The sequence below is a fragment of the Lissotriton helveticus genome, chromosome 10 (assembly GCF_964261635.1).
Source record: "Lissotriton helveticus chromosome 10, aLisHel1.1, whole genome shotgun sequence".
Taxonomy (NCBI): Eukaryota; Metazoa; Chordata; class Amphibia; order Caudata; family Salamandridae; genus Lissotriton; species Lissotriton helveticus.
The window spans coordinates 975,049,304-975,058,411 of record NC_136071.1 but is presented as its reverse complement, the minus strand read 5'-3'; positions in this window follow the sequence as shown (position 1 = coordinate 975,058,411).

The following is a 9,108-nucleotide window of genomic DNA, read 5'->3' as shown; positions in this document are numbered from 1 at the left end:
TTTCTCACCCGTTTACTAGGCCAGAGAACAAAGCCAGAGAGGGTGCAACTAAAGCTGGCTGCGCGGAACTCGTTATTCTGGAAAGATCTCACACCACTGCTGTTAAAAATAATGAACAGAGGCAATCCCAGATTTATTCTAATCTGATCTCTGCACAAGCTTGAGTTGGGCGTTCCATAAAAGAGAAGGTTGCTGCTAGTTATAATAAACAACGGTCTGTGCAGTACGAATATGGTGAACATGTGAGGAAGATCTTGGCATATCAACTGACAGACAAAAAAGCCAAGAACTCAATTAAGACAATTAAAGGAATGGATAACACGCTTCACACTGAGACCAGTATGATTCTTAAACAGTCCATATTATACTATGAAACTATATGCAGATTCTGATCCAATAAACTCTGAGGCACTTTCTAAGTATTTAAGAAGAGCAGCTCTTCCCTCCTTGCAGGAAGAGGCTGCTTCACAGCTGACTTCTGAAGTCTCTCAGGAGGAACTGCTTAATGCTCTGTCGGCATTGCCATCAGGCACTTCAACATCGTGAAGAAACTCTCCAACCAGCTCCAATGACATCACGTCGTCGCAAGACCTCTGCAACTCCCTAGCCAACTTCTTGCATCGCAAGATAGCAGACATCCATGACAGCTTCAACACCCAGACCCCGCAAACACCTCAGACTCATCGTACCCCAGCCACACAGGCCTCCTGCTCTCCTGGAACCACGTCAAAGACGATCACACCATCAAAATCATGAACACCATCTGTTTCAGCTCACCATCTGACCCCTGCCCCCACCACATCTTCAACAAAGCAAGCTCCGTTATCGCTCCCCATCTCTGGAAGATCCTCAATAGCTCCCTCGAGACTGCCACCTTCCCGGAGATCTGGAAAGACACCAAGATCAACACCCTACTCAAGAACGCCAAGGCGGACCCAAAGGACCTCAAGAACTTCCAGCCCATCTCTGTACTCCCGTTCCCGGCGAAAGTCATCAAGAAGATTGGCAACAGTTAACTGACCCACTTCCTTGAGGAGAACAACACCCTGGACTCATCCCAATCCAGATTCTGCAGCAACCACAGCATCGAAACCACCCTCATTGCCGCCACCGACTACATCAGGACCCTGCTGGACAAAGGCGAAACCGTGGCCTTTATCCTCCTGGACTTATCGGCCGCCTTCGACACCGTCTGCCACCACACCCTACGTACACGCCTCAACAACGCAGGGATCAGCGACAAAGCTCAGGACTGGATCACCTCCTTCCTCACTGGCAGAACCCAGAGAGTCCGCCTCCCCCCATTCCAATCCGAAGCCACCAAGATCACCTGCGGCGTACCCCAAGGATCATCCCTCAGCCCAACGCTTTTTAACATCTACATGGCACCACTCGCCAACATCGTCCGATCACATGACCTCAACATCGTCTCATACGCCAATGACACACAGCTGATCCTCTCCCTCACCAAGGACCCCGCCACCGCCAAAACCAACCTCCACAAAGGAATGAAGGCCGTCGCCGAATGGATGAAGAACAGTTGCCCGAAACTGAACTCCGACAAAACAGAGGTCTTCATCCTCGGCTCCACCTAATCCGCCTGTGACGACTCCTGGTGGACGGCCACGCTAGTGGCTGTACCGACACCCACCGCACGCAACCTGGGGTTCATCCTGGACTCCTCTCTAACAATGACCCGGTAAATCCCCACCTGAACCAGAAGAACGGTCACCCAGGCCATCCTCGGCAGCAGGCTGAACTACGGCAACGCCCTCTACGTGGAAACCAGGGCCAAACTTCAGAAAAGACTCCAACGCCTACAGAACGCCTCCGCACGCCTTATCCTTGACATCCACAGCCACATCACTGCCCACCTTAATAAGGGTAAGCCTCCCGATGAATCCGGCTTGTGTCTGCCTATTTCTCTTATTAACGCGGATGCTAAGCTCTATGCCAAGGCCTGATCTCAGGACAGCAACACTGCTTTATAGTGGGTTGAGGAACCACAGTACATACCAACACTGCGATTATGGCCTTTGATTATGCTAATCACACAGTGAGTAATTTAGGCATGATACTCTAAGACGCAGAAAAGATATTTGACTGCGTTGCTTCGGGTTGCCTATGGTCTACCCGTACGGCTTTCGGAATCACTGGCTGATTTTTCTACGTGGATCTGAGCCTTATACTGTACACCGCAGGCCAAACTGAGCTATTGAGGTATTCAATCTATGCCTTTTCACATACATAGAGAGACACCGCAGGGGCTGCAGCACTTATTATGCCACCCTTAGAGGCCCTGCACCTTTACACCCACACACTACCATTGCAGGCTGCGTGTTTTTGTGCAGAACAACGTGAAGAGTCGACATGGCAAACATCCCTGTGTGCCATGCCTACAAGCCACTGCCCTGACATAGGTAAGCCACCCCACTAGCTGGGTGCACTTTACCAGTGGTAATGGTACGGGTGCATGGGCCAATTCGTAGACATTGTAAGTGCAGTAATACCATTAAGAGTATATGGTACTGAGAGTTTGTTATTATGAACGCCACAGCACCATAATGGCTTTACTGAAAACTGGGAAGTTTGGTATCAAACTTCTCAGCACATTAAACCCCCACGGATGCCAGTATGGGATATAATGAAAAATGCACTTAGAGGGCATCTTAGGGATGCCCCTGAAAAACGACCTAACTCTAGTGTCCCAGCTGAGAGGCTGCTCGCCAGCTGCCACCACCAGACATGTTTTTGGACCCCTTCGTCAATAGCCTGCCCCTCTGGGCGTCCTGAAACAATGCACATCCTGGGAAGGGGTGCCAGGTCTCCTCCCCCAGGATGGGCAGGATCCACGAAGGGGGAGCTTCAAATGCTTGCCGCCTTTGTGAGCTACTCCAGCCATTTGCTGCTTCCAGCAACTAGGCCCAACCCCCCGTTTTGGGTGGGCGAATTGGCGGGAAAACCAAGTGAGGAAGGGAGATGTGCCCACCTTTGCCAACCCTACCCCTCAGGTGGGGGAGGCGAGGTGAAGCACAACTCTCAGTCCCCGCCATCTTGCAGATGGGGGGACTCAGCTCCTCTCCCTCTGGAGGGTGGCATAATAGGGGGTTGACCCGCTCCAAGGAAGGGACACATTGGTCCCAACCTGTACCTACCTGTAACGCCCCTAAATCCTGTATTTGGGGGAAAAGAAACCCAAAGGTATAGCAGCTGCGGGTAGGGGATTATGCTAAACGCTCCAATGGCTCGCTGTTGCCTGCAGCGAGCACCTGCTATTTCCTCCCTTCACTTTGAAAGGGCTGTATTTTTTAGGTGACTGATGATATACGAGTATCTTTTATGGCACCTTACTACTTACGGCCCCATTAGGATGTCGGGCGGATCGCCCGACATCCTTCCCCGCCCGCCACCCATTTCCCCCCGCCACCCATTTCCCCCCGCCATATTAATAGGGCGGGTGGGACCGCGGCAGACGGAAAGACCATCTGCCGCTTTTCCACCCGGTCAACGAGTTGACCGGCCGGAAAAGGGTTTCATATGGTGGCGGTGTCTGTTAGACACCGCCATCCATCTTAGGATGTGGGCGGGAACATGCTTTTCCGTGGCGAAAGGCATGCGGGAATCTCTTGTGGGGGCCCGTTGCGGGCCCCCAGCGATTCTAGGAGGTGGGGGGAGCACATGGTGGGTACCTATGGTACCCCCTGTACTTCACTGTACAACGTGGCAGGCACCGCACGGTGCCGGTCACTTTGTGCATTGAAGTGCGCAACATACATTTTTAGCATTGCGGCGGGCGGTGCTTTCAGCACCGCCTGCCGCAATGTTAAAAATGCGGGATGCGCCCGCCAGTGCGGCGGGCGCATCCTAATGGCTCCCACGGGACCGCCGCCCTTATGGCGGGTGATCCCGTTTTACGTCGGGCCCGCCATCCTAATGGGGCCCTTAGTCTTTCCCAGACTAAGACTCCGGGAGATGTCCCCCTGTTCTTTAAAAATATCAGTTTATATAAAAATTCGATTTCACACTATATCTGGTCCTGATGAAACGCAGAGGATCCCTTCTATACCAATAGGGTATGAAACATGTCTACCCCACTGGTTACATAAACAATTCGAACCAAACAGCATTTCCTCATTAGTGGAACGTAGAAGTCTGGCTTCCGTGTTTAGGTCTCGGACCGTAGGCTGCGCTTGCGCAGTATCACTCCGAGATTTAATGTTTTCTAGAGTGGGGCTTGAACCCGCCCCTCTTCTCCATTAGCTGGCTTCCTAAACGGAGGCCAGCCATTGCAGGAGAGGGGCGTCACTCCGTTCAAGCCCCGTCTTTTTCAGATTCGGGGGCGTCTTTTTCGCCTCTTTCTTGTTTTCTTTCTCTCCTCTTCCCATTGGCTGGAATTTTACATTCCAGCCAATGCAAAGAGGAGAGAACGAAAACCACTCCCCCGAATCCCAAAATGACGATGCTTTCTCCGAGACATTTCTGCTTCGCCTCGGAGAAAGATGGTGGTGTCATGGTGTTGTCTGGCCGCGCACCAGAGAGACCCCCGCCCCCGTGAGCAGGTACGTTTTTTTGGCATCTGTTCCCTCATTGTGCGTCTGTTCCCTCGTGCTTTCCGCCCCCCCTCATTGTGCGTCTGTTCCCTCGTGCTTTCCGCTCCCACCCCCTCATTGTGCGTCTGTTCCCTCGTGGTTTCCGCCCCCCCCTCGTTGTGCGTCTGTTCCCTCGTGCTTTCCGACTCCTCATTGTGCGTCTGTTCACTCATGCCGCCCCCTCGTTGTGCTTGCTTTCCAGCCCCGACTGCTGCTGAAGGCGACTGGAAGCGGCGTGGAGGAAAATCGAGAGGCCTGAGGACAGAGCACTACCGGCAGAGGGTGAAAGCTGCTGAGGCAAGGTAAGCACAGACCGCTTTTCCCCTGGAGGCCTCGTGGTGAAAGGGACTGCCGGTGAGCCTGGGTGGCTGGCTGGGAACCCCAAGGCAGGCTGGCTGCCAGCGCTGGCTGCTGCAGTTCGAGGCTGCAGGCCCTGCCCTTTCGCTTTGCTGGCTGCGCAGGTGGCTTGAGGATCGGGCCTCCATGACGTTAGGGGGAGGCCCGATGTCCCCGGGCGCTGTAGAAGCTGGGAGACAACGCGTGCACCAGTAGGGGAGAAGTCCCCCTCCAATATTGGACCTGCGCGGGATGGCGCTGCCTCCTCCCCTTTCAGGGACTCAGCAACTGCTGTTGGCATACTGTGTCGGAGCACAAACATTGAGCTGCGGGTGTCGCACACTGCACCGCCACCTTGCCCCAGCTGCAAAGCAACTGCTGAGAGCACAATGGGGACCAGTTGGGGCAGGAGGGAACTGTGATTACTTTCCTGCCCCCCTTGTTGTGCTTGCCTTCCTGCCCCCTCGTTGTGCTTGCTTTCCTGCCCCCCCTCGTTGTGCTTGCTTTCCTGCCCCCCTCATAGTGCTTGCTTTCCTGCCCCCCCTCGTTGTGCTGGCTCTCCTGCCCCCCCTCGTTGTGCTGGCTCTCCTGCCCCCTCGTTGGTTGTGCTGGCTCCCCTGCCCCCTTGTTGGTTGTGCTTGCTCCCCTGCCCCCTCGTTGCTTGTGCTTTCTCTCCTGCCCCTGCCCCCTCATTGGTTGTGCTTGCTCTCCTGCCCCTGCCCCCTGGTTGGTTGTGCTTGCTCTCCTGCCCCTGCCCCTGCAGCCATTTGCTTATTTCCAGACCATCTATATTTATTTGCCGATAGTCGCATCTCCAGAGACCCGTCTCCCCACTTACCTCCACAAATAAAAGCAGGGTAGCAGCGTGACACTGTCCTTGGTTATCCTTGCTTTCTGCCTCTCCTTCGAGACATGGCTCCTGCTTCTTACGGCTGGCCTTTCCGTCCGCTGTGGCCAGCGCTTCAGACGGGCTGACTTGGAGTCTGAGAGATCCTTTGGCGAGCTGTGCTCTGTGTGCGGATGTATCTATCATTCCCAAGAACCACCTACGGCGTGTGCTGCATCCAGTTTTTTTCCTCCCCTCGCAGCAAATGAAGGACCCCGCGCTGTCAGAGGAGGAAATGCAAAAATGGCAATGGATTGCACGCGAAACAAATGCAGAACGGGCATCCTCTCCTCTCAACTGTTCCTCGTTGTGCTTGTGTCCCCCCACCCCGCTGTTTCTCGTTGTGCTCGTGCCCCCACCCCGCTGTTCCTCGTTGTGCTCGTGTCCCCCCACCCCGCTGTTCCTCATTGTACTCGTGCCCCCCACCCCGCTGTTCCTCATTGTGCTTGTGCCCCCACCCCGCTGTTCCTCGTTGTGCTCGTGTCCCCCCCACCCCGCTGTTCCTCGTTCCTCGTTGTGCTCGTGTCCCCCCACCCCGCTGTTCCTCGTTGTGCTTGTGTCCCCCCACCCTGCTGTTCCTCGTTGTGCTCGTGTCTCTTTGCCCCCCTGACGCTCGTTGTGCTCGTGCCCCCCACCCCCCTGACCCTCGTTGTGCTCACTTTTCTGACCCCCCACCCCCCTGTTGCTCGCTGTGCTTGTGCCCCCTGCACCCCCTGACCCTCGTTGCGCTCGCTTTTCCGCCCCCCGCCCCCTGTTGCTCGCTGTGCTCGTGCCCCCCCACCCCTCCTGACCCTACATGCTACCCAGGAAGGTAGCGCGGGGACACAAGATCACAACTCGACTGTTGACCAACATTAATTTTAAATCCCAGCCTACCTTTTTTGTTTTTGGAAAAAAGTACTTTTAAGGACACAGGTGTACTTAACACTACACAAATCAATGACAAATACAGAGTGATGCCCCTGATCTCAACTCACTGTGGGGGCTAAAACCTGTCCCTCCTCTTCATGTTTGTGTCACCCAGGTCACCCTGTCTAAGATTGTCCTCAGCCAGCTTTGGTAGAGCACGAATAAGGCTCAGGTGCAAATTACGTTTCCCACAAATAAAATGTGCAGTCAGTTCGTTGTCCACTCTAGTTCTTACCCGTCGCTTGATTGGACAGAAAAACAGTCTTTAGTCCTCGCACTCACCTCAGTGTTTTCGGAGAGGCTTCTGACCGCAGATGGTGGCCAGTGGTATTTATGTGCTGCCTCAGCAATGGACACCATGGACGTCATGCAAAGCTCGTGTCTTCACTGAGCGTAGCTGCCTTGGACTGTCAGGATGGTACTCAGTGGCTTCTGCTGCTATGAGGCTGGCTTCCTCATGAGTCGCAGTCCGCTTCTGAGCCAACGAAGACACAAGCTAACGCAGCTGAAGCCTGACCCAGGCCGATGCACATAGCGAGGCAGTTGGAGCCCCAGCCTGGGCTGACACAAACAGCAGGTAGTGCTGCCCCTCCCTGGGCCAATACACAGGGCAAGGCAGATGCAACCCACCTTAAGCCAATGCACACGGCAGGCAGTTAAAGCCAGATATAGACCAATAAACAAGGCAAGGTACATGCTGGCTGCGTTGGGCCAATGTACAGATATATGTACTCTTTCATGGTTCTCACGGGGAGCCGAGCTGTGCTTGCTTCCCTGCCCCCTGGCTGTGCTTGCTTCCCTGCCCCCTGGCTCCTGGCTGTGCTTGCTTCCCTGCCCCCTGGCTGTGCTTGCTTCCCTGCCCCCTGGCTGTGCTTTCTTCCCTGCCCCCTGGCTGTGCTTTCTTCCCTGCCCCCTGGCTGTGCTTTCTTCCCTGCCCCCTGGCTGTGCTTGCTTCCCTGGCTGTGCTTGCTTCCCTGGCTGTGCTTGCTTACCTGCCCCCTGACTGTGCTTGCTTCCCTGGCTGTGCTTTCTCCCCTGCCCCCTGGCTGTGCTTGCTCCCCTGCCCCCTCTCTGTGCTTGCTTTCCTGCCCCCTCTCTGTGCTTGCTTCCCTGCCCCCTCGCTGTGCTTGCTCTCCTGTGTGTGTGTGTGTGTGTGTGTGTGTGTGTGTCTCTGGGTGTGTGTGTGTGGCTCTGGGTGTGTGAGTGGGCTCTGTGTGTGGGGGGGGGCTCTGTGTGTTTGTGTGGAGGCTGTGTGTGTGTGGGGGGGGGCTCTGTGTGTGTGTGTGTGGGGCTCTGTGTGTGTGTGGGGCTCTGTGTGTGGGCGGGGGGCTCTGTGTGTGTGTGGGGGGGCTCTGTGTGTGTGGGGGGGGCTCTGTGTGTGTGGTGGGGCTCTGTGTGTGGGCGGGGGGCTCTGTGTGTGGGCGGGGGCTCTGTGTGTGTGTGGGGGGGGCTCTGTGTGTATGGGGGCTCTGTGTGTGTGGGGGGGCTCTGTGTGTGTGGGGGGGCTCTGTGTGTGTGGGGGGCTCTGTGTGTGTGTGTGGGGGGGCTCTGTGTGTGTGGGGGGCTTTGTGTGTTGGGCTGTGTGTGTGTGTGTGGCTGTGTGTGTGGGTGTGTGTGTGCGTGTGTGCGTGGCTCTGTGTGTGTGCGTGGCTCTGTCTGTGTGTGTGTGCGCGGCTCTGTCTGTGTGTGTGTGCGCGGCTCTGTCTGTGTGTGTGTGCATGGCTCTGTCTCTGTGTGTGTGTGTGTGTGGCTCTGTGTCCGCAAATACTCTCTACTACTCTCTAATGCTCACTTATTGCCATTGTAAATGACAATACCATTTATTTATGTTTTAAAAAAAATGAAAAAAATGTCATGAGCAATGCCAATAGCTCTACCTTTAATAATGCCGAGACCATTGCATTGTAAATGCTTGTTTACCTCTGTTTTCCGATGCCTATTGGGCCAGAAATTCCTTAAGGAACAGCTACCACTGAGTGTTTTACATACATATTCTAGGGAGCAAGGGTACTGGACCTCTTTTTCCGCTCCCTGTCCCTTCTTCTGTGGTTTCTATGTAATATGTCATCGGACAGTTCCTCCAGCAGTATAGTGGGATAGAGACTTTGCATCCATTGGCCCGCTAGGGGGATTTCTTTTGCTGTCCAGTAAATGGCTATTGACTTTTAGTTGCCTACCATAATGCACGTCTCGATATGTTTCCATGATTGTTGGATATTCACTCTCCTCTCTTACGCTTGGTACAATGACTCCATGTTTTTCATTATGGAGCGCACCAGAAATTGTTTTGTGCCTTAGCCCCTCATTTCAGTAGGGCAAAGAACGACCATCCATATGTGAACCCATCCACCCTTCTAACAGGCATCACTAGTACATTCCATTTGGGTT